Source organism: Lepidochelys olivacea (genome assembly GCF_965140295.1).
Source record: "Lepidochelys olivacea isolate rLepOli2 genome assembly, chromosome: 13".
NCBI classification, from domain to species: Eukaryota; Metazoa; Chordata; order Testudines; family Cheloniidae; genus Lepidochelys; species Lepidochelys olivacea.
The window spans coordinates 39,281,208-39,307,025 of record NC_140423.1 but is presented as its reverse complement, the minus strand read 5'-3'; positions in this window follow the sequence as shown (position 1 = coordinate 39,307,025).

Genomic DNA, 25,818 nt, shown 5'->3' with positions numbered 1-25,818 from the left:
GGCGGCCGCGCGGGGGCAGCAGCGACACCCCCCGCTTCGGGCTCGGGCAGGAGACCCGGCACCCGGGGGAACGGGACACAAACCTCCCGCCAGTTTAACCCTTCCGTTCCCGGGCAACGTGTCTCCCCTTCCTGCCCAGAGCCCCGCTGAGTGCAGAGACCCCCCGCTTCATCTGTGAACTCGAATGCGGAGTGAAGTCCTGTTCTGAGTCGCTCTCCCCTCGCAGACCCGGTATGTTGGCTCCCCCGGCCGGTCTCAGTGTCAGACTCACAGGACAGCGTCTGTCCGTGTAAAGGGGACAAGCGCGTTGGGGTTCGCATCAGACCCAAGGGATGGAACGAATTGCCCCTGGGGACAAATCCTCCCCTAGTGTAAAGTCACACAACTGCTTTCACTAGACTGGAGTTACTCCTGATTTACACCAGGGAGGCTCTGGCCCTTTCAGGAAACTGGGATGTTTGTAGAAAAGGAGGACTTGTGGCACCTTAGAGACTAACCAATTTATTTGAGCATAAGCTTTCCTGAGCTACAGCTCACTTCATCGGATGCTCAGGAAAGCTTATGCTCAAATAAATTGGTTAGTCTCTAAGGTGCCACAAGTCCTCCTTTTCTTTTTTCGGATACAGACTAACAGGGCTGCTGCTCTGACACCTGGGATGTTTATGGCATTAATGCAGCGGAAGGTGATTAGTTCATTATCATTGATGTGAGGCTCCTCACCGTGGCATCTCCGCCCTTCAGGTGTGGCCTTTATCCCGACAACGCCGCCGGGAGGCCGGGGAACTCTCACAGCCCCTGGTTCAAAGAGCGGGACTGAGAAAGTCTCCCAGGCTATAGATAGTTGCAGACTGGTGTAGTTTCATAATCGCTTTAACTCACTCCCCCTGGAACTCCTCTCAGCATCTGACACTGTGTGGGAAATATTCCCCCCCACCCCCCCACCCCCTTTTTTTTTCTATTCCAGACACACAAACAAAACAGTGATGCATACAGAAAAATACACAAACACACATAAACACATACAGGCAATCACTGCTGCACAAAACCACACAAGTACACACACAGCGAAAGCATGCAAACACACATTAAAACACAGGCATATACACCATCACTGAAAAATCAAACACACACCTAAACACAAAAAGCAAGCTCAGAGACACAAACGAACCCTTTCTGACACAAATATACACACATAAACAAACACATACAAACAGATTCATCTTTTAACACACAGAAAATGCTCACACGAACACATATAAACACAAACACACAAATAGACACATACTTACAATTACTGTATGCCTCTAACATAAAGAGAATGGACCAAATTCTCCTCGCAGTGACGTTGCTTTAAATATGAAGTCGCTTCCTTGTGGTAAACATAATTATTCTCAATTTGTGCTGAGTGACAGAGAAGAGATTTTTACCCAACACTGAGTGAAAAATGAATTCAGTGTAGAGAGATGGTCTACTGCCTTTACCTACACTTTAATTCCCTCACAGATTTGCAGCTGGCTACAGAAAGTTTTCCCATAGTGGTAAAGCACTAGAATCCTGGGGTCTGGGTTCTGTTATCACCTGTGCCAGGGAATTACTGGGCGACCTTGGGCATGTCACTTTACCCGCCACACCATACCCCAGACAAGTGATAAGGTCTGGTAGTTTTAAGGGTAACATAAGTGTAACTGTGTCTTAGTGGGTCATAACTGATAATGGCAAATTCATGATGGACTGCTAAGAAATAGGGCAAAAACATCCCCAAACTGATGGCTATTCTTTTATAAGATATACCAAACCAGCCACAAAAGTAAACTCCTGTTTCACCACACTGGCTAACAAGTAAACATAAAGGCAGTTTCCTCAGGCATTCCAGCTCTTATATCACCAACAAAAAACATTAGGTTCAGAGATGAGTGGTTCTTTACAACCTGTCTCATCAAATAATAGGTTCTTCTGATCCCAAAGAACAGGCCACACACCCAGGTCAATATATAACTTAGATCTTACCCCAAAATCACACTGATGCCAATCCCTTAGTGTCTAAAATCTCAAGGTGTATTGAAAGAAAGAAAGAAAGAAAGAAAGAAAGAAAGAAAGAAAGAAAGAAAGAAAGAAAGAAAGAAAGAAAGAAAGAAAGAAAGAAAGAAAGAAAGAAAGAAAGATTAGAGTTAAAATTGGTTAAAGGAATCAATTACACTCAGTAATGGCAAAGTTCTTGGTTCAGGCTTGTAGCAGTAATGGGATAAACTGCTGGCTTGTTAAGTCTCTGGTGGCTTCCAAATCATTGGAAGGTCCTCAGTCCCTTGGTTAGAATTCCATTAGTTGCTCCCATTAGTACAAGTTCATAGTACAGAGGTTTCAACAGGAAGAGGCTTGAGAAGAAAAGAGGCAAAATGGAGATCTTTCCAGAGCCTTTTATAGCTTCTGCCATGTGGAGGCAAATCCATTGTTTCAAACAAAGCCCTCAGCACAGCCAGTGGAAACTTAAGTAACAAGATGGATTTTGGAGTCACATGGGTAAGTCACATGTCCATGCATGATTTCGCTTAGTCACAGCAGAAGCCATTGCCTATGCCCCGGACAGAACGTTCACAGGAAAGTCCATTCAGTGTAGATGGACCATCTGCCATGGTCCATGGTGAGGTAAGTGTTCCTTGATGAGCCGCTTAACGTAGAATGCATCGGATGAAGTGAGCTGTAGCTCAGGAAAGCTTATGCTCAAATAAATTTGTTCGTCTCTAAGGTGCCACAAGTCCTCCTTTTCCTTTTGCGAATACAGACTAACATGGCTGCTACTCTGAAACTTAACTTGAATAGTCCCTTCAAGATGTGCTGGCTAAATACCTTGTGGGTGTTACCTAGGAGCAAACATTTGAAATCCAGGTATAGAGCCAATACTGACAACTTCAGTTTCAACCATACATGCTGACAGATAGCATCATCATAACCAGCAAATCATAACTTTTCTACTGACGCCTTACTTGACACACCTTGTATGAGGTTTGTTGCAATTATATAACAGTGGTAGGAACAATGATCTACATGGTCCTATTTTACTCAGTCACAGGTGCGAAAAAGCCCAGAGATTCCGCCTCTCCTGCAAAGTATCCGGGTCCTGGCTGGGCTGGGTCCGTCATCTTCCTGGAAGGGGATCCAAATGTATCTCCGACACAGACAGCTCTGGAAGCGACACACATTTCCCCGGTTCAGTGAAAGGCGACTTACCATCTCCAGGGACAACTACACAGACCTGCTGCATTCGCACATCAAGGGCTTGAGAAGCCAGGACACAGTCCGGTATCACTGTGACAGACTCACTGAAGTGGAAGCACAGACAAAAACCTTCCCTCGGAGTTGATGTTCTTCTGGTTGGGGCGCCCAAGGTCTGTCAAAGGACGGGAGGTGCAGTAGGAGTGGAAATGTGATCGCCGACATGAATCTGGATCTTTAATAATCATCTCCCTTCAGAGCTGCCTGCATCCTCGCTTACGGAAAGACTCCCAGACACACGGCGCTTTCCAGCCCAGAGAAACTTAACTCTCCAGTGAGTGTCCCAGCCCAATGCAACCCTGTGACCCCACCCCTCCCCAGTCACTGACCCGACGTTCGCATAGGCAGGGGTTCCGGAGACCCTTTCCCGAAGACGGGATAAATTGATGACAATCAGGCCGAAAATTCAAAACAGGGGAATTGGGCTCACACCCGGCAGCTGCTTCTTTCCCACTTTATACCCCACCGCACTGGGCTGGGCGCTGCACCGACCCACAGGAAGGGACGATCTGACTCCTCTCTGAGCCCTGGAGCAAGCAATTCATAGCCTTCGGGGAAGGAGTTTGGCTCCATTATAAGGAGGTGTGAATATGCAAATAGGGCTGAGAGTCTCCTCTTTAAAACTGTCCCTCTCTCTGCCCAGGCTGCACCCGGAGAGAAATTCCGCAGCCCCCTGTGTCTGTGCAGTGACCAGCCAGCCCCCCGGGAACTTTCCCCTCCAGCACCAGGCAAAATGAGACTTTGGCTCGCAATTGTTTTCATTGTAGCAGCTTTGGAAGGTATTTTGTTCCCCCCGCTTAAATGGCAGAGCCCAAAGACTAGAACATTTTTGCTCTTTTCACACCAGTACTTGTAACATGCCTTTATTTGCAGGTGTCCGGTCCCAGGTGCAGCTGGTGGAGTCCGGAGGGGATGTGAAGAAGCCCGGAGACTCTCTCCGCCTCTCCTGCAAAGCCTCCGGGTTCACCTTCAGCAGCTACTACATGGATTGGCTCCGCCAGGCTCCCGGGAAGGGGCTGGGTGGGTGGCTGAAATTAACGAGGCTGGATCGAGCCAGTGGTATTCCCCGGCTGTTCAAGGACGATTCACCGTCTCCAGGGACAATTCCAACAGCCTGGTGTACCTGCAAATGACCGGCCTGAGAGCCGAGGACACCGCCCGGTATCACTGTGCCAGACGCACAGGGAGAGGAAACCTCGTAGTGCTAATACAAAAACCAGAGCGGAAGAAATCCCATTTCTCCCCTGCGCCACGCAGCCTTGGGCCACCATCGTGAGAAAGAAGAAACGGGGTGAAAAAACCTAAAACCTTCGCCGTCACTTTTTCACTGCACAGCTCCAGAGTGGGATGCAGCCCCCTGCAGACCCTTCTCGGAGCGCTACTTTCTCTCTTCAAGCCAGAAGCCTCGCTGAGGCGGATGGGAGACTTCCAGAGAGTGAAGAAAGCAGCATTTGTCCCCCGATCTCCGTCTGAACTTCCCACGGCACATTCCCCTCCGTTCCCTGCACTTTTCAGCGGAGCCGGAAGTGGCGGGGAAGGGGGCTGGGCAGGGGATTGACTCCCAGCCCTCGTTTTGCGCCCTGGTGAATTTTCACCAGTCAGAGAGTGTCTCAGCCCAGTTGGACCCTGTGACCAGACCCGAGTCACTGAGCCCCGCCCCCCCCAGTGGCCGGCCGTTGCACAGCCCCACTGCTCTGGAGGGGGGGGGAGGAGGGAGGCTGCAGAAACGAATCTTCCACCATCACCTAAGTTGACTAGGAACAGGCCCTTAATACAAGCCGGGGGAAGAGTTGTTTTAAAAGGTATTCATGTCTTCCTTATCCAAAAGTGAAATGAGGAACCCAGCGCTCTGTGAGACATCCAGACTGTTCTGTGAACACGAGTGGAAGTAATTCACATCACCAAGGGAAGGAATTTGAGTCTCTTATAAGGATAAAAACAAATAGGAGTCCTGTGGTACCTTAAGGACAAATTTATTTGGGCATAAGCTTTCGTGGGCTGGAGCGTCTGACGAAGAGGGCACCAGCCCACGAAAGCTTATGCCCAAATAAATTGGTTTGTCTTTAAAATGCCACAAGACTCCTCCTTGTTTTTGCTGAAACAGACTAACACGGCTACCCCTCTGAAACTTATAAGGGTAAACATGGAAATAGGGGTGACAATTTCCTGCTTAAATCTCTCTTTCTCTCTCCATGACTAGACTGCACTCCAAGAGACAATCAGTCTGTGCAGATACCAGCCAAACCTAGGCCCCCCCAGATAACTTTCCCCTCCAACACCAGGCAAAATGAGAGTTTGGTTGCATTTGCTTTTCATTGCAGTGGCTTGGAAAGGTAATTTCTCTCAGTCATTCTATTGTAGAGACAGAAGAATATTGTACCCGTTGCCATTCATACTGATAAAAGAAAAGGAAAATTTATTTGAGCATAAGCTTTGGTGAGCTACAGCCCACTTCATCGGATGCATTCAGTGGAAAATACATACATAGAAAACATGAATCAATGGGTGTTACCATACACACTGTAAGGAGAGTGATCACTTAAGGTGAGGTATTACCAGCAGGGGGGGGGGAATCTTTTGCAGTGATAATCAAGGTGGGCCATTTCCAGCAGTTGACAAGAACGTCTGAGGAACAGTGGGGGGACGTTCTTGTCAACTGCTGGAAATGGCCCACCTTGATTATCACTGCAAAAGGTTTTTCCCCCCCTCTCCTTCTAGTAATACCTCACCTTAAGTGATCACTCTCCTTACAGTGTGTATGGTAACACCCATTGATTCATATTATCTGTGTATATGAATCTCCCCACTCTATTTTCCACTGAATGCATCCGATGAAGTGAGCTGTAGCTCAGGAAAGCTTATGCTCAAATAAATTGGTTAGTCTCTAAGGTGCCACGCGTCCTCCTGTTCTTTTTGCGAATACAGACTAACACGGCTGCTACTCTGAAACCTGTCATTCATACTGATGTGATTCTTAACGTAGTTTATTCCCAGGGGCCCTGTCCCAGGGGTTGGTGGAATCCCGGAGACTCTCTCCGCCTCCCCTACAGCGCCTCCGGGTTCACCACCCGCAGCTACGGGGTGCACTGGGCCCGTCAGGGGCTCCCGGGAAGGGGCTGGAGTGGCTCTCCCTCATGTCCCCAAGTGTGGAACTATATTCTACTCCCACTCTGTCCAAGGGCGATTCGTCACCTCCAGCGGTAATTCCAACAACCTGCTGTATTTGCAAATGAACAGCCCGAGACCCGAGGACGCCGCCCGGTATCACTGTGCCAGAGACACGGTGACAGAACACGTATTAGTGTTCATACAAAAACTCAGCCCTGCAGAATCCGCTTCTCCCCTGAGCCGCGTGGAGGCAGGAGATTCCCAAAGAATATAGCTGCGGGGACAGGCATGGGAATGGGTTTTATCTCACCCATTGCGGCACAAAGCCCCGACGGGCCTGTGTGGCAGAGAGCACTCAGCTCACTCCTGGAAATATGATGAGCCAAGGCTGGGATTTTCAAAGGAGCCTCCTGGATGTCGTTACCCACCTCACAACCGAAGCTCACAATCCAATATCTCAGGTTAGTAAAAGGGCAGAACTAAGCAGCCCGCACGACATTTCCTCAATTTCATACTGTCTGGTTAAGGGGAACACCACTGGTCATAACTATACGAATCAGCCCAGGGCTGGCACCGAGTCCTTAGTAATGATAAGTGAAGAAGGCAAGAAAGAAAGTTAGTTATACCAGAGGGAGAGTATTTGTCTGTTTACTGAATGGTACTGAATGGGTTAGATAGATAGATAGATATGTAACCCTTCTGCCCGTCAGAGTTGGCAGCAACAAGGGCCGGGTTCAATATCTAGGGGTTCCATTCCAATAACACAATGCAAACCGGCTCGAGCCCCCACCCAGTGACCTGGGACAAATATATACCACCCCCGCTGGGCGCCTCCAAGAGGCAATACTTCCCCTCTCGCAAGCACATAGTCTGAGTGTAGCAAAAGTCTTTTAATAACAGAGAGAAACAATGTGGCATTATGTTGGGGAAACACCACCAACAGGATTCATAACACAACCCATGAGCAAAAACAACCCCACCCCAGGCAAATTGGGGCATGCCCTTTTCCCTTTGGTTCTTGAGTCCAGCAACCCCAAATCACCCAAAGTCCCAAAAGTCCAATGCCCCAAAAGTCTCTGTCCCTGGTCAGGGCAGCCCCAGAGTTCGAAAGTTTATCGGCGGAGCTTTACCTCCCAACCTGGGTGGAAATGGGACGGGGGTAAGAGGCACCTTACGTGATCTGAAGCTGACCGCCCCATAGCGGCGCTCCGCTCCGCTCCGCCAGCCGCCCCACGAACTCCTTCGCTCAGCTGCGCTCCGCTCCGCCAGCCGCCCCACGAACTCCTTCGCTCAGCTCCACGGCCCACAAGCAGCTCCTGCCATCCACACACTGCTCCGCGTCGAACTGCTTCACCAGCCGTCCCGCAAACTGCTCCACAATATATCTTCAGGCTCCCCCACTACTTAACACAACACTCAGTGATTTCAGCTCTTAGGTGAATTCAGCTTATAGTAGGGGAGCCCCAGTGCTGGTGCACTGTCAGCCCAAAGTGAGCTCAGCAGCCTATAACTAGACTTCTAATGAAATCAAAATTAGCTCTGATATTCCACAGTGGAGAGAGGAGGAAGTGCAATCAGCATGTAAGGCCCTCACCAAGGGGCCCATGCCACCAAGTATTAATACTTGTCCCCAGCCTCTCTCCCTTCACACAGTTTTGGAACCCATGACCCTTGCCTAGCGAGTGCTACTTAGTTGATGGTGAATCCCTCCATCATAACAAAAGGCCACGTACAGTTCCAAGCACAGTTCCCATAATCAGGGTAATAACAATTTATTCTTCCTGTCCCAATAACAGAGACACTGGGGATCCCACAGCAGCCAAAGTGACCATTTGGGCAGCTATGGTCTCATTCTAGGCGTGGTGGGTGTGCCTATGCAAATGAGATCGGCCCCTGAAGTTCTTTTCCACAACTTGCCACACCTCACCACCAGATGTCAGGGTGGAGCTCATCCTGACACTGCTTACATCCTCCCCCCAGCCGAGACTTTGTCGTCCCGACAAATCACACTCCCTTTATACCAACTCATTGGTTTCCTCCAAAGGGCCTCAGGAAGCCCACTTTAGCTTCCACAAGCCTGTGTGCTAAATGTATTGGCTCCTCACTAGTCACCCCAGGTGCATCATAAGTTAACCGTTTCACTGGTCTTATCACCCTGTCTCGTCTATTGAGAATCTCTGTTGCCGAAGTAAGGGGAACATCCTCTTGAGTGACGGATGGAGAGGCTTCCCTGGAGGGTCCCTCGGCTACTGGCGTGGGCCCCTGCACTCCTAGTTCTAACGCTGGAGGGTCCAAGGTGCCCAGGACATCCTCTACCTGTCTGTCCCCATTGTCCAATAACCTGTGTTTGTCATCACAGGGGGGTCTCATCAGCAGCACCGGGGTATCAGAAAGGGGCCTAAATAGTTCCGCCAATGGGTTTAGGGCGGAAGAGGGAAAACTCTCGTTTGGTTCAGCTGATCGAGACTGAAATCTTGTCTCCATCCCAGGATACACCAGGGTTGTGTCTTCCTCCTCAGACTCACTCTCAGATGTGCAGAATAGGGGTAAGTTAGCTGCAGGGGGCCCACTGTCTGTGTTGGATGGCGGCTTTGGTCTAGCACCTCTGTTCTGCCCGGCGGCCCTGCCGTGGCCCATCTCACAAGGGGTGCTTACCAATTCCCCCACAGGGAGCAAAAGGTTTCTATGCACCGTCTTTATTTGCCCTGGACCGTCTTCAGGTTTGATCTTGTAGACCGGCAGATCTCCCAGCTTTTCCATCACCAGGTAAGGTATTGCCTTCCATCTGTCAGCTATCTTGTGTTTGCCAGCAATACCCAAATTTCGCAGCAGGACTCTGTCCCCCGGCTGGAGCTCCTGCGAACGCACTCTAGCATCATATCGATGTTTGTTGCGGTCTGCGTTCTTCCGAGCCGCAGCGGTAGCTAAGCGATAAGCATCCCGCAGCTTTTCTCTTAGTTGGGATACATATTGCTGATGAGTTTCATAGCTATCTCCATCCTCTGATACACCAAAGCACAAGTCTATGGGTAATCTTGGTTCTCGCCCAAACATCAAGAGATATGGGGTGACTCCCGTAGCATCGTTCTTTGTGGCATTGTAGGCATGCACCAGAAATGCGACATGCTGGCTCCAGGTTGCCTTCTGCTCTGGTCGCAAAGTTCCCAACATATCTAATAGGGTTCTATTGAACCTCTCTGGCTGAGGATCACCTTGGGGGTGATAAGGCGTTGTCCTAGACTTTTTAATTCCTGCTATCTTCAGCACCTCCTTCAGAAGGTGACTCTCAAAATCCCGCCCCTGATCAGAGTGTATCCGAGCCGGGAATCCATAGACTGAGAAATATTTGTCCCACAATACTCGAGCAACGGTGGTGGCCCTCTGATCACGTGTGGGATATGCTTGTGCATACCGTGTAAAATGGTCAGTCACTACTAGAATGTTTCCAACATTCCTCTTGTCTACCTCTACAGACAAGAAATCAATGCATACCAACTCCAAAGGTTTGTTGCTGGTGATGTTCTTGAGATATGCAGCCCTCGTGGGCAGAGTTTTCCTTTGAACACATCGAGCGCAAGTCTCACATTTCCTGCGAACATCTTCAGCCATTCGGGGCCAATAGAACCTACTACGAATAAGTTCCAGGGTCCTCTCCATCCCTAAATGCCCAAAGTCATCATGCAGGGCCCTCATGGCCAGGGCTCTGTACTTTTTTGGCAGTACTAGTTGTGCTCGTTGTTTTTGTAAAGGGTCAGTGGTCATTCGGTGTAGCACTCCCTGAATCAGTTTTAGTTTGGTCCATTCTCTCAATAGTAGTTTACCCTCCGGGTTAGGTGGGACAACCGCAGCTGGGCTTCGCCCCTCCCTTTTGGCAAGTAGTGTATCACGAATGTCAATATCTTGCCGCTGGGCTTCTTGCCAGTCAGCCGCATTGAGCATGGGCAAAGGAGATTGGTCTAATGCAATATAGTTCACCGAAGCAGAAGGCATGCATTCAGGGGGCAGGCCCAAAGCTTCTGCAACAGATCCCTGAAAGTCTTCACGGGCCTCTGGCTCTCGGCGACTCACACTGCAAATAGCTCTCACTCCATCTGTGGGTATCACAGCAACTTCTGGAGCCTGCGGACGCCTGGACAATGCATCTGCATCTACATTGCTTCTCCCTGATCGGTACTGAATGCTGAACTCATAGCTAGCCAAGGCGGCCACCCATCTCTGCCCTGTAGCATCCAGCTTAGCACTTGTTAACACATAAGTCAGTGGATTGTTGTCTGTCCACACCTGGAACTGAGCACCATACAAGTAGTCTCGAAATTTCTCAGTGATGGCCCATTTCAAGGCCAAAAACTCCAGCTTGTGGGTGGGATAGCGAGTTTCACTATCAGACAATCCTCGGCTGGCAAAGGCTACCGGTTTACATTTGCCTTCCACTTCCTGGTACAGGACTGCTCCCAGACCCTCCAAACTGGCATCAGTATGCAGGATAAATGGTTTGCTTGGGTCAGCAAAAACTAGGACTGGAGCATGAGTTAGGCAAGTAATGATTTCTCGAAAAGCCCTTTCACATCTCTCATCCCACCGTGGCCCAAATGGTGCAAAGGGGCCATTGTGTCTCTGCACAGGAGGCTTTGGGGACCTCCCCTTATTCTTGGACTTAGATTTGTTCTTGCTGGACTGATGTCCCCTGGTAAGATCATTCAGAGGCTTTACAATCGTAGCATAGTTTTTCACAAATCTGCGGTAGTAGCCACTAAATCCAAGGAAGGTCTTGAGTTCTCTGTAGTTACTTGGACGTGGCCATGTAGTGAGTGCTTCTATTTTATCAGGATCAGTACTCACACCTTCTTGGGACACAATGTGACCCACATACTTCACTGAGGTTCTGCAGAACTGGCATTTGTCAATTGAAAGCTTCAGACCATAATCCTCCAACCTATCAAGCACTTTAAGAAGTCTTTCTTCATGCTCCTCTAAGGTTCTTCCAAACACAATCAGGTCATCCAAATAAACTAACACTTGCAGTAAATTCATGTCTCCCACAACTTTCTCCATGAGACGTTGAAAGGTGGCAGGTGCTCCAGAAATCCCTTGGGGCATGCGTTCAAACTGATAAAACCCTAATGGGCAGATGAAGGCTGTCTTCTCCTTATCTTCTTCTCCCAGAGGGATCTGGTAGTATCCACTTCGGAGATCCAACACAGAGAACCACTGGCTTCCCAGCAAACAGTCTAAGGCGTCTTGCACTCGAGGCATAGTGTACTGGTCGACCACAGTACGGCTGTTTAGGGTGCGGTAGTCAATACACATCCGGATTTTCCCATTCTTTTTGCGGACTACCACAATGGGTTAGGCGTATGGGCTGCGGGACTCTGTAATGATGCCATTCGCAGCCAGCTCCTGAAGATGATGTCGCACATCTTCCATCTCAGAGAGAGCAATCTTCCTAGATCTCTCCCTGAAAGGTCGAGAGTCATGTAGTCTGATATTGTGCTCTACTCCTTTTGCACATCCCACATCCCACTCATGCAGTGAGAACACCTTGGATCTTTCACAAAGTTTCTTCCTCAGGCGATCTTTCCAGTCCTCGGACACTGGTGAATCTCCAAAGTCAAACTTTGCTGGGTCTATTGCCGAAACTGGAGTTTCATACTGGGGTTTTACAATCGACTCAGGCTCAAAGAGGTCTGCTATCTTTTGTCCTTGCTTCACAAAAATATCACGACTCGTTTCATTAGCAATCAGTATAGTCACCCTTTCCTGGGCTTCAGCAGGTAGGGTTATGACTCCACTGGGGACCAGCACTCCTTCAGGGAGCTCTCCTCCCATCGGCTGCTCTATCATTGCTAACGTCCCTTTACTGCCTTTCAGACAGGTACTCATGACAAGCACTTCTTGCTCCGTCCTTGCAGGCACTACTAAGGGGGTTGTGCCCGCGTACTTCAGTGCCCCAAGCGGTAGCTCAGATGTGTCCCTTTTAGTGCTCTCAATTTTCCTATAGGCTTCAGCACAAACCGTATGGATCATCAGGGTATTCAGGTACTGGTCCCCAGCCCGCCTTCTGCAGTAATCCGCGAGTACCTTGAAGAGACTGGAGTTGGTCCCTATCAGCACAGACACATCAGAAGTCCCTTTAGGGTCAGGGCATATTAAGGCAGCTGTGTCTACCTCTTCTCTTACCCCAGCAACCTCCTCTGGGAATTCCAGGTGCACTATGACATACCCTTGATAGGGGTATTCATCCATGCTGAGGCCACATAGGCCAAGGCCAGTCAGTGGCTGTATAGGCAGGTGCCTAAGCATCTGTTGGTAGAATGACTGAAATATAATAGTCACTTGAGATCCAGTGTCAAGCACTGCTTTACACTCCACCCCTTCGATCCTCACCATGACCTCTGCTCGAGGCCCTATCAGTCCTGCAGGGATCCCAGCTGGACAGTCTTTTCTGGGGGAATCTTCAAATCCTGCAGACCTGGGGGGTCCCCGTCCCCAGACCCTCTGGCAGCTACCGGATCTCTCCCAACTGATCCTCAGCTTTCCATACACTAAGGAGGGGTTTTCTTCATTACGGCACTTGGCAGCACTGTGTCCATCCTGACCACATCGGTAGCAGAAGAATTGACCTTTCCCCCTTCGCCTGGGGGGGATGGTGGCTCTAAGTGCGGGCTTCTCAATCGCCACAGTTTGAGGCTTCTTATTCCTAGAAGTCTTAACTCGGTCAACGGTACTTTGCAGCTCAGCTATCCGTTCCGTCAGGACCTGCATTTGTTGGGCAAGTTCCTCTCTGGTGCTCACCATCAGTACACTGGCCATTTGCAGTGGTGTTGTGCTGGCTGGCTCCGATGTTTGGACTTCCCAAAACTCACTGGCAGCCTGCCTTTCTTCCTCCTCTCGGACCTCTTTTATCAGCTGGGAGTAACTTGGGGGATGTTCCCGTCGTTCTCTTAGCCGGAGATGAAGTAGAATCGGGTTCTGATACTGAGTTCCTCTTACAATTTGAGCCAGTCTGGTCTGATCCATCTGCTCAGCAGTCACTGCTCCCCTCATGACAGCTCTCTGAAGCAGTCTCTCCAGTCTCTGTATGTAGGCTGAAGCCTTCTCGCCCTTTTGTTGTCGGGAATTAAGGAACTTACAGTAGCTGTCTTCAGGGCCCTCTACGCTCCCAAAGTTGTGTTCAAGGGCCTCTAGGCAGTCCTTCACACTGACCCCAGGGTCAATGAGCTTCAGGGTGCGAATCACATCTAATGCTGGGCCGCCAAGGCTCTCTATAAGGCATCTTCGCTTTTCTGCATCTGGTACGGCCCACTCTTGCAGCATTTCAGTGGTATGCTCTAACCAGGGTTCAAACTCCTCCTCCCCAGCAAATAATCTTAACTTACGACAAGAGTCTGACTCAGCATGGGGAAGCACAACCTTTTCCAATATTTGCCCCAGAGCTTTTGTCCAATCATCAGCCGAGGCTGCAGCCTCTGAGCTAGAAGCTGCTGAGCCAGGGCCCAACAAACCTGACATATTAGCCATTATACAAACAGTAATTTCCTCAAAATATAAGCACAAACAAAAAAAAATATAAATTGTTTCCCAATGTAGTGGATCACTCAACAGGTGCTTGCGAGGGGTACTGACCCAGGCGATCCCGGACGAGCCCCCAAAAATGTAACCCTTCTGCCCGTCAGAGTTGGCAGCAACAAGGGCCGGGTTCAATATCTAGGGGTTCCATTCCAATAACACAATGCAAACCGGCTCGAGCCCCCACCCAGTGACCTGGGACAAATATATACCACCCCCGCTGGGCGCCTCCAAGAGGCAATACTTCCCCTCTCGCAAGCACATAGTCTGAGTGTAGCAAAAGTCTTTTAATAACAGAGAGAAACAATGTGGCATTATGTTGGGGAAACACCACCAACAGGATTCATAACACAACCCATGAGCAAAAACAACCCCACCCCAGGCAAATTGGGGCATGCCCTTTTCCCTTTGGTTCTTGAGTCCAGCAACCCCAAATCACCCAAAGTCCCAAAAGTCCAATGCCCCAAAAGTCTCTGTCCCTGGTCAGGGCAGCCCCAGAGTTCGAAAGTTTATCGGCGGAGCTTTACCTCCCAACCTGGGTGGAAATGGGACGGGGGTAAGAGGCACCTTACGTGATCTGAAGCTGACCGCCCCATAGCGGCGCTCCGCTCCGCTCCGCCAGCCGCCCCACGAACTCCTTCGCTCAGCTGCGCTCCGCTCCGCCAGCCGCCCCACGAACTCCTTCGCTCAGCTCCACAGCCCACAAGCAGCTCCTGCCATCCACACACTGCTCCGCGTCGAACTGCTTCACCAGCCGTCCCGCAAACTGCTCCACAATATATCTTCAGGCTCCCCCACTACTTAACACAACACTCAGTGATTTCAGCTCTTAGGTGAATTCAGCTTATAGTAGGGGAGCCCCAGTGCTGGTGCACTGTCAGCCCAAAGTGAGCTCAGCAGCCTATAACTAGACTTCTAATGAAATCAAAATTAGCTCTGATATTCCACAGTGGAGAGAGGAGGAAGTGCAATCAGCATGTAAGGCCCTCACCAAGGGGCCCATGCCACCAAGTATTAATACTTGTCCCCAGCCTCTCTCCCTTCACACAGTTTTGGAACCCATGACCCTTGCCTAGCGAGTGCTACTTAGTTGATGGTGAATCCCTCCATCATAACAAAAGGCCACGTACAGTTCCAAGCACAGTTCCCATAATCAGGGTAATAACAATTTATTCTTCCTGTCCCAATAACAGAGACACTGGGGATCCCACAGCAGCCAAAGTGACCATTTGGGCAGCTATGGTCTCATTCTAGGCGTGGTGGGTGTGCCTATGCAAATGAGATCGGCCCCTGAAGTTCTTTTCCACAACTTGCCACACCTCACCACCAGATGTCAGGGTGGAGCTCATCCTGACACTGCTTACAGATAGATAGATAGATAGATAGATCACGCAACTGCTTTCATTTAGTGGGGATATATTTTCAAATTAAAGAGTGCAAAAGATAGTTTCTCTATCCACGTTGGACTCTCTAACCCACCTGCCATTAGATTTTTACAACTCTAGACTGTGTCGCACACCTCCTAGATCGCCTTTTATATTCTCCCCACCCCCTGGCCCATGCAAATGAGCTCTCCGGGGCCCTGTTCATAGCCCCGCCGCTGGCCGCTCACCCCGCACAGAGCCAGCGCTGGGTTTCAGCTTCCCGTCCCGCCTGGGGAACGAGCCGCCATCTGCAGACATGACCCCCAGCCTGGCTATCGCCTTCCTCCTGCTGCTCCCAGCGGGTAAGGGTGGGATCTGCGAAGCAGCTGGGCGCCCTGTAGGGCACGTTCCCTAATAGCTGCGCTTCCCCGGGAATCGCCGCAATATTTCCCCTTTATTTCCTATTCTTCAGGTGTCTATTCCCAGATCAGCCTGCTGGAGTCCGGTGGGGGAATCAAGAAGCCTGGGGAGACCCTCAGACTGACCTGCACCGTGTCCGGATTCTCTCTCACGAGCTACGATGTCAGCTGGGCCCGCCAGCCAGCGGGGAAGGGGCTGGAATGGGTCGGAGCCATGTGGACGGGCGGAGGCACTGCTTACAGCGATGCTCTCAAAAGTCGCCTCACCATCACCAGAGACACCTCCAAAACCAAGTGTTCCTGCAGCTGACCGGCCTGCAGCCCGCAGACACCTCGGTGTATTACTGTGCCAGAGACACACAGTGAGGGGGAACCGATCAGAGCCCGCACTCAAACTAACCGTGCGGAGAGCCAGCCTGCCTGTGAGAGCCGCCGGGAGCAGCAGCTGCCAGCCCCGCGCTCTCTCTGCTTGGTTGCTTGTTCGCTTCCTCCAGGCTCCCTAGGAAGTTCCCATCACTAGCGATTTAAATCTCACATCACCCAAAGGCAAAGAGAGAATGAGAGAACTCCCAAGGCTGGCAGTGAAATCAGGAGTCACATCTCCTGCTCTACCATTTCATCTGCGGTTCCGCTGAGAATTGAAGGGGGAATCTCCACTGACACTCTCGCTGCAACAAAAGACCGTTCTTCCCGATCACATCTGAGAATAGAAATCAAGAGCCTTTTTATCTCCTGCTGGCTGTAGAATCTCGGCCCAGAGTTGCACAGGTCTCAGACCCAGTCACTTTGTTGTGTGGATCACAACGTGTGTGTCATGAGCAGAACAGCACACTTATTCAGAGCTACGAGCTAACGCGGCATGGTGGCTCTATGCCTGCAAGGCGGGGAGCAGGTTGCATCTCTTCCCCCTCAGCCTGTTCCTTGATAATTTAGTGTGGGTGAAATTCCCACCCTCCCACCCCCCGCCGCCGGGATGGCCCAAAAGAAGGCGCTATGCACCTGCAGAGCTCAACTTTCTCAGCCCTTGTTCTGTCGTTTGTACAGACACCAACTTTCTCTGAAAGTGGATACTATTTTCATAAGCGTTTTATGTGTATTAAATGTTGGGTGCCCAACATAGAATTCCTGCAGGGGCTTTCTCATGAGAAATTATGACACACCCAGACTCTGAAAGCCAATCTCCTTTGAAGGCCCCTCACACTCAACAATTAAAAATTGAGGCAGTTAAAACAATTCGTCATTTTTTTAATAATCTTGGCCAATGGGCACACTAAGCAAATTCATATTTCAATGATAAAGGCCGAAAAGTTCTCTGCTAAGGAGAAAGACAACAAGAAGTCTGGTGGCACCTTAAAGACTAACAGATTTATTTGGGCATAAGCTTTCATGGGTAAAAAACCTACTTCTTCAGCAAAAGCTTATGCCCAAATAAATCTATTGGCCTGGTCTACACTACGAGTTTATGTCGAATTTAGCAGAATTAAATTAAATTAACCCTGCAACCGTCCACACAACGAAGCCATTTTTGTCAACATGAAGGGCTCTTAAAATCGATTTCTGTACTCCTCCCCAAGGAGGGGATTAGCGCTGAAATCGACATCACCATTTCGAATTAGGGTTGGTGTGGACACAATTCGACGGTATTGGCCTCCAGAAGCTCTCCCACAGTGCACCATTGTGACCGCTCTGGACAGCACTCTCAACTCAGATGCACTGGCCAGGTGTACAGAAAAAGCCCGGGGAACTTTTGAATCGCATTTCCTGTTTGGCCAGGCGAGCTCGATCAGCACAGGTAATCATGCAGTCCCAGAATCGAAAAAGAGCTCCAGCATGGACCGAAAGGGAGGTACTGGATCTGATTGCTGTATGGGGAGATGAATCCGTGCTATAAGAACTCCGTTCCAAAAGACTAAATGTCAAAACATTTCAAAAAATCTCCAAGACCATGATGGACAGAGGCTACAGTAGGGTCTCAACACAGTGCCATGTGAAACTTAGGGAGCTCAGACAAGCGTTCCAGAAAACCAAAGAATCAAACGGATGCTCTGGGACAGAGCCCCAGACATGCCTCTTCAACGCTGAGCTGCATGCAATTCTGCGGGGGGCCACCACCACTAACCCACCCCTGTCCGTGGACTCTGATGATGGGGTACTCTCCACCATGACTGAGGATTTTGGGGATGGGGAAGATGAAGAGGAGGAGGACGAGCTTGAGCAGAGCACACAGAACACCTTTCCCCTGACAGCCAGGATCTCTTTATCACCCTGACTTAAATACCCTCCCAACCCAACAAAGCCAGAGAAGGGACCTCTGGTGAGTGTACCTTTTTTAAATATAATACATGTTTTAAAAGCAAACTTTTTAAATGATTAAGTAGCCCTGAGGACTTGGGGTGCATTCGTGGCCAGTACTGCTACTGGAAAAGTCTGTCAACATGTCTGGGGATGGAGCGGAAATCCTCCAGGGACATCTCCATGAAGCTCTCCTGGAGGTACTCTAAAAGCCTTTGCAGAAGGTTTCTGGGGAGAGCAGCCTTATTCTGTCCTCCATGGTAGGATACTTTACCGTGCCATGCTAGTAGCAAGTAATCTGGTATCATTGCATGACAAAGCCTGGCAGTGTATGGTCCCAGTGTTTCCTGGCATTCAAGCAACATCCGTTCTTTATCTCTCTGTGTTATGCTCATGAGAGTGATATTGTTCATGGTAACCTGGTTGAAATAGGGGAATTTTATTAAGGGGACATTCAGAGGCGCCCGTTCCTACTGGGCTGTTTGCCTATGGCTGAAAAGAAATCCTCCCCACAGTTAGCCACGCGGGGAGGAGGGGCAATGGCGCTGAGCTGTTCGCATTTGGCTAGCAGGGATCTTCCCTGATACCAGCCACACGGTGGTGGGAGGAGTAAAGCGATCAACCCAGAGAATTGGATGGGGGAGGTAGTTTGGTTTCTGCTGCTGCATGTTAACTGGAAAACCACAGCACTAAATGGCCAACTCAATGGGCTTTGCTTGGTATGGGAGAGGAGGGCGCTGCTGTTATGAAGGTGGAAGAAGCCGAAAGACTGTGGCTTACCATGGCCGCCTGCAAGCCGAAATCTGTTGCCCGGCACTTTGTGTGTGATCTCTAACACCGAAGCCTCAGGCACTCAATATAAGATGCAAAATGCGACCAGGTACCAAAACCACATGTGCTCTGTCGTGTGACTAGTGTTGTTCACCGGGAAAGAGTAGAGCTGTTGTTATGTAAAATGGATCTTTTTAAATACTTCACTCCCTTTTTCCCGCCAGCAGCTGCAAATGTTTCAAGCCTCCCTCCACCGTCCCAAAGGCTCTCTCAGATAAGGCGGTGAAAAAAACACACACGCTATGACATGTTCTCTGAGCTCATGCAGTCGTCCGGCACTGGCAGAGCTCAGCAGAATGTGTGGAGGGACACAGTAGCACAGTACAGGAAAGCGGCCAATGAATGTGAGGACAGGAGGGATGATCAAGATGAGAGGTGGTGGCAGGAAGATCAGAGGAGGCAGGATGCAATGCTGGGGCTACTGCGGGATCAAATGGACATGCTCTGGCATCTGGTGGAGGTTCAGGAACGGCTTCAGGATCACAGACTGCCCCTGCAGCCCCTGCTTAACCGCTTTCCCTCCTCCCCAAGTTCCATGGCCTCCTCACCCACACGCCCAAGAACACGGGGGTGAGGGGGAGGCTCCGGGCACCCAACCACTCCACCCCAATGGACAGCCCAAACAACAGAAGGCTGTCTTTCAACAAGTTTTGAAGTGGCCATTTCCTTCCCTCCTACCCTCCTTCCACACCCCACCCAGGCTACCTTGTGAGTTATCTCCCTATTTTTATAATCAATTAATAAAGGATACATTATTTTTAAATGATAGTGACTTTATTTCCTTTGCAAGCAGGCTGTGATCGAAGAGGGGAGGGAGGATGGCTTACAGGGAATTAGAGTCAACCAAGGGGGCAGGTTTTCACCAAGGAGTGATGATGCACAGTGCTTCCTCCTGTGCTCTTCGAATCGCCTTGATGTCTGGTTGCATATATTCATCAGCCAGACGATTTGCCTCAACCTCCCACCCCGCCAAAAAGATCTCCCCCTCACTCTCACAGAGATTGTGGAGCGCACAGCAAGCAGCAATAACAATGGGAATATTGGTTTCGCTGACGTCTGATCGAGTCAGTAAACTGCACCAGCGACCCTTTAAACGTCCAAATGCACACTCTACCACCATTCTGCCCTTGCTCAGCCGATAGCTAAACAGCTCCTGACTACTGTTCAGGGTGCCTGTGTATGGCTTCATGAGGCAGGGCATTAAGGGGTAGGCTGGGTCCCCAAGAATAACTATAGGCATTTCAACAGCCCCAACAGTTATTTTCTGCTCTGGGAAGTAAATCCTTTCCTGCAGCCATTTAAACAGACCAGAGTTCCTGAAGACGCGAGCGCCATGAATCTTTCCCGGCCATCCCACATTGATGTTCGTGATACGTCCCTTGTGATCCACCAGTGCTTGCAGCACCATTGAAAAGTACCCCTGGCGGTTTATGTACTGGCTGCCCCGGTGGTCCGGTGCCAAGATAGGGATATGCGTTCTGTCTACAGCCCCACCACAGTTAGGGAATCCCATTGCAGCAAAGCCATCTAGTATGACCTCCTCATTTCCCAGAGTCACTGCCTTTCATAGCAGCAGCTCAATGATTGCCTTGGCTACTTGCATCACAGCAACCCCCACAGTAGATTTGCCCACTCCAAATTGATTACTGACTGACCTGAAGCTGTCTGGCGTTGCAAGCTTCCACAGGGCTATTGCCACTTGCTTCTCAACTGTGAGGGCTGCTCTCCTCTTGGTATTCTGGCACTTCAGGGCCAGGAAAAGCAAGTCACAACGTTCCATGAAAGTGCCTTTCAGCATGCAAATGTTTTGGAGCCACTGGAAATTATCCCAGACCTGCAGCACTATGCATTCCCACTAATCTGTGCTTGTTTCCCGGGCCCAGAATCAGCTTTCCATGGCATGAGCCTGCCCCATTAACACCATGATCTCCAAATTGCCAGGGACCATGGTTTTAGAGAACTCTTTGTTCATGTCCTCATCACCGTGCTTCTGTTGCCTCCTCACCTGGTTTTTCAGGTGCTGGTTCTGCATAAACTGCATGATAATGCATGAGGTGTTTACAATGGTCATAACTGCTGCTGTGAGCTGAACGGGCTCCATGTTTGCCATCCTATGCCATCTGCTCAGGCAATCCAGGGAAAAGGGTGCAAAATGATTGTCTGCCATTGCTTTCACAGAGGGAGGGCTGACTGATGACATTTACCCATAACCATCCGTGACAAATGTTTGGACCCATCAGGCATTGGGAGCTCAGCCCAGAATTCCAATGGGCAGCAGGAACCATGGGAACTGTGGGATAGCTACCCACAGTGCACCGCTCCCAATGTCCACGCTTGCCACGGTACTGCCACCGAATTAATGTGCTTAGTGTGCGTGCATGCACTTGACTTTCTACAATCTGTTCCCAAAAATCAACTTCTGTGAAATCAGAGTAATTTTGTAGTGTAGACAAAGCCTTATTAGTTTTAAGGTGCCAGAGGATTCCTCATTGTTTTTTCTGGATATAGACTAACATGGCTTCCCCTCTGATACTTGTCACTCTGCTGAGGATGTTATTTTAACAATTTACCATCTGGCAGATCAGATTAACAGGTAGTGTGTTATGGACAAAGTCACTCAGCCAGAGCCGGATCTCTGGATAAATCACTCTCCTATTTGAGCTCTGAGTTGGGGATTTCAAGTCAAGCAGAGGATGAATTTATCAGCCCCTTACAAAAAAACAGTGTATGCAAACACGGTGACTCAGCTCCCTGCGTAAAACCCTGCCATTCCCCAGACCCTGCAACCCTAGCACTGAAAAGCCACAGCCCTGAGCCACAGCAGTCAATCTCCCCAGAACACCCGACGCGGGCAGAGACACGAGACGTTGGCTTCTCTCTCTGGCAGAGCTCAGAGGTGATTTACTCCCCAGCAAGAGCGGGGCATCCCCAGGTTTCTTCTCCAGCAGAATCGGCCAATGCCTGACGTGTCCTTATTTGCAGGTGTCCCGTCACAGGTGCAGCTGGTGGAGTCCGGAGGGGGTGTGAAAAAGCCCGGAGCCTCTCTCCGCCTCTCCCGCAAAGCCTCCGGGTTCCCCTTCACGGATTAGTGCATGGAGCGGGTCTGTCAGGCTCCCGGGAAGGGGCTGGAGTGGGTCGCCGTATCAGCAGCGGCAATGGGAGTAGCACATACTACGCTGATGCAGCCAAAGGGCGATTCTCCATCTCCAGGGACAATCCCAGCAACCTGCTGTGTCTGCAGCTGACCGGCCTGAAGCCCGAGGACACCGCCCGCTATCGCTGTACCAGACACACACCCCCCCCCCCCCCGCCCCGCACAGTGAGGGGAAGCCGCTCTGAGCTCAGACAAAAACCTCCTGGGGCGGTTACCAGAGAAAGTCTCGGCTGGTTTGATGCTGCCAATCCGCGCGCTGGGAGCTCACAAGAGAAAGCAATTTCCTCCGTTTGAAATGGGGGAAATGAACCCGGCTGTACAGTCAGGTCTAGATCCACAGGAGGCGGAGATACCGGGAACCGGGTGTCCCGCACTGGCTGTCTTGGGGATTCACTCGGTCCCAGATATTCTATTGCAGACACTGATATGGGTTACAAGGAATTATTATCTGTCCAAGAGAACTCCAGATATTCCCATGTTCGCCTCTCCGTTCCCGTGTGAGGATAGAAAGCAGCATAGGTGAAAACACAAACCCTGGCATCTATAAAGGGAACCGAATCCCTATTCGTCAATGCGAGAGAGCTGTGTGGGACATGTTTAAGATGTTATACATGTATTCCACTCCCTGCCCTGTACTATTGTCTCACTCCGATTAACCTCAACAATGAACTGGTCTCCAAACAGTCTGAGAGCCTAGTACCATGCCGCATTATGGATTCAATTATCCATCCTTAGAGTCTGAGCACCACTCAGTAAAACCGGCTATTTAACATTTCCTTGTTTCCCCATACACCTCCCCACCCCATCTATCCATCCATCCACAGTCATCCTTCCTATCTATCTATCTATCTATCTATCTATCTATCTATCTATCTATCTATCTATCTATCTATCTATCTATCTATCTATCTATCTATCCCCGCTCACGGTGCTCAGCCAGAGGAACCTCTCTCTTATATGAAGGGGTCTCTATGCAAATCAAGAGCTAATCACCATGTTTAAATCCTGCCAAGTCTCTGGCCCTGCAGCTCCCCCCAGAAGAAAGCACAGGTTTTCCCACACTCTCACTTTCACTCTTCCCCTCGGAATTTCTTACACAAAACCCAGGAAGATGAGAGTTTGGCTGAACTTAATTCTCACTCTGTCAATTCTCCCAGGTAACTATTAAAGAACAATGTGTACGCCCCGCCGGGTTCCTGAGCTTGATAGAATCAAGGGTCTAAAGAAATCTCTATTTTCAGCGGCCAGGCTGCGGGTCCTGCTGGTGGAGTCCGGAGGGGTTGGAAAAAGCCTGGAGCCTTCGGGTTCACCGTCAGCAGTTATCTCATGGATGGGATGGATCCGTCTGGCCCCCGGGAGGGGGCTGGAGTGCCCAATGAGGTTTGCATCAAACGCAATGGATGGAGCGAATTCCTCATGGGGACAAATCCTTAGCTAGTGTAAAGTCACACAACTGCTTTCACTAGGCTCCAGTTACTCTCGATTTACATCCGTGAGGATCTGGCCCTTTAAGCAAAAGGGGATGTTTAGCGCATTAAAGCCACAGAGGGTGATTAGTACATTATAACCGGTGTGGGGCCCCTCACCTTGGCGTCTCCGCCCTTCACAAGTGCTTATTGCCTTTATCCCCACAAGGCCGGGGAACTATCACAGCCCCTGGTTCAAAGAGGAGGGACGGACTCCGGGACATGCAAATGGACAATGCAGAGTCCGGGTGGGGCTGTGGGGCAGAGATCACCCGGCGCTTGACTAAGCCCCACTGGCAGAGCCTGGGAATATGGGCAGAGCTGCGACTTTCCAAAGGGACTGAGGGATTCTTTTCACCCCACTGACATCTGTAAATCAAAGCCCTGAGTCTCAGCTGGTACCAATGGGTGTTGCTGAGACATCCCGATCCACAATAAATCTCTGCAATTTCATAATTTCACCATGGAGATAAAAGACTCCGCCCCTCAGCCCTTGATGACATCACTCAGCTTAGCGCTGGTCCTCGGGTCAAGGGGGACAGTCACGTGACCAAGGGCTCTAAGATCGGGGTCACTGCAATTGCAGACAGAGGCTGAGGCAGAGGGAGAAAAAGACCCCGGGCTGGAGAGAGACCAGAACGCGGCTTCTACTGAACAACATAGAGCCCAGTGCTCCCTCCATCCTTCCGTGAAAGTCCCATCCTAGATTAGGCAAGCCCTGAATTTTAACTGCCAGGATTTCCATTGTTATAAACAAGCGTGCCTCAGTTTCCTCTTGGACCCAGAGAGTCTCACATGCACCGCCCCCGTTCTCCTGCCAAATATTTTTCTCTCCAACCCTCTGATCCCAAGGCCATGAAGAACAAGGGGTGTCCTGCACTGAACCACCCGAAACATGCTCTGTCAGGCCATAAGATGGTGTTGAGGGGTGAGAGATCACTTCAGCCCTCCCTGGGATAACAGTATCATCAGGATCCGGCCGCCCAGGCGCTGCACAGCACAGAGGAAGGGACCGTCTGCACCGATAGTTAATCACTAAAAATAGTAAGGGTAAGAGTGTGTGCCTCTTATAAGGAGCTGGGCATGCAAATGCTGGAGTTACCTTCCTGTTTAAATGTGATCCTCTCCCTGCCCAGGCTGCAGCCGGAGTCACAATCCGCAGCCCCCTGGGTCTGTGCAGTGACCAGCCAGTCCCCTGAGAACTTTCCCCTCCAACACCAGGGAAAATGCTATTTTTGCTCCTTTTATTTTTCGCTGCAGCAGCTTTGGAAGGTATTTTCCTCCTCTGAATAACTGACAAAGTTAGAAGAATAGTTTCTTACCTCTGCTTTTATGCCGATATTAATGGCCTGTCTTTATTCCCAGGTGTCCGGTCCCAGAGGCTGGTGGAGTCCGGAGGGGGTGTGAAAAAGCCCGGAGACTCTCTCCGCCTCTCCTGCAAAGCCTCCGGCTTCACCTTCAGCAGCGCCTACATGAATTGGCTCCGCCAGGCTCCCGGGAAGGGGCTGGAGTGGGTGGCTGAGATTAGAGCCGATGCATCCAAGCAATGGTATTCCCCAGCTGTTCAAGGGCGATTCACCATCTCCAGGGATAACGCCAAGAGTGAGCTGTATCTGCAGATGACCGGCCTGAAGCCCGAGGACACCGCCCGCTATTACTGTGCGAGACACAGTGAGAGTAAAACGGTCCATGCTAATACCAAAACCGGAGCTGCGGGACTTCCCGCGCCGGCCGCATGGGGGCAGCAACGACACAAACAAAACTCTCCTGTCTGGGCCGCGGGAGGGGCAAGGGCCGTCAGGGCTGAAACCTCCGACATCGCGGGTTAACTCTTTCATGTCCGGTCTACGTCGTCCCCCCCCCCCCCCCCCAGTGCATTGCGGAGCGCTGCTCGCCTCACGCAAAGGGCTCTTCTCGTGCGAGTGAACGGGGGATCTCCAGGGAGCGAAGCAACGAGCCATTGGCCCCTTCTCCATACGGCTAAACCTGCCGGGGACTGTTTCCCTCTGGTCCCCGCACAGCTCCCTGGAGCCGGTCACTGCTGGGCAGGGGATGCAGTCCCAACTCTCTCCCAGGGCCAGCGGGTCCCAGCCCCATGGGACCCCGTGAACCGGCTGCTTCCTCCCTCCCGCCAACCCCCCAGCCCGCTGCTCAGGGGCCGGAGCTGCAGAGCTGAGATTCGCCCTGACTGATGACTATTTATATTTATTTGTTTCCTTTATAAAAAAAAAAGAGCCAGGTCTCCCTGTATCCTCTTCAGGACCTGTGTTTACACCATAACCTTGTATCGGGGTGTTCTGGAACTACCCTTAAGGAATGTGTTGACGTGAATACTTAGTGCCGAGGAA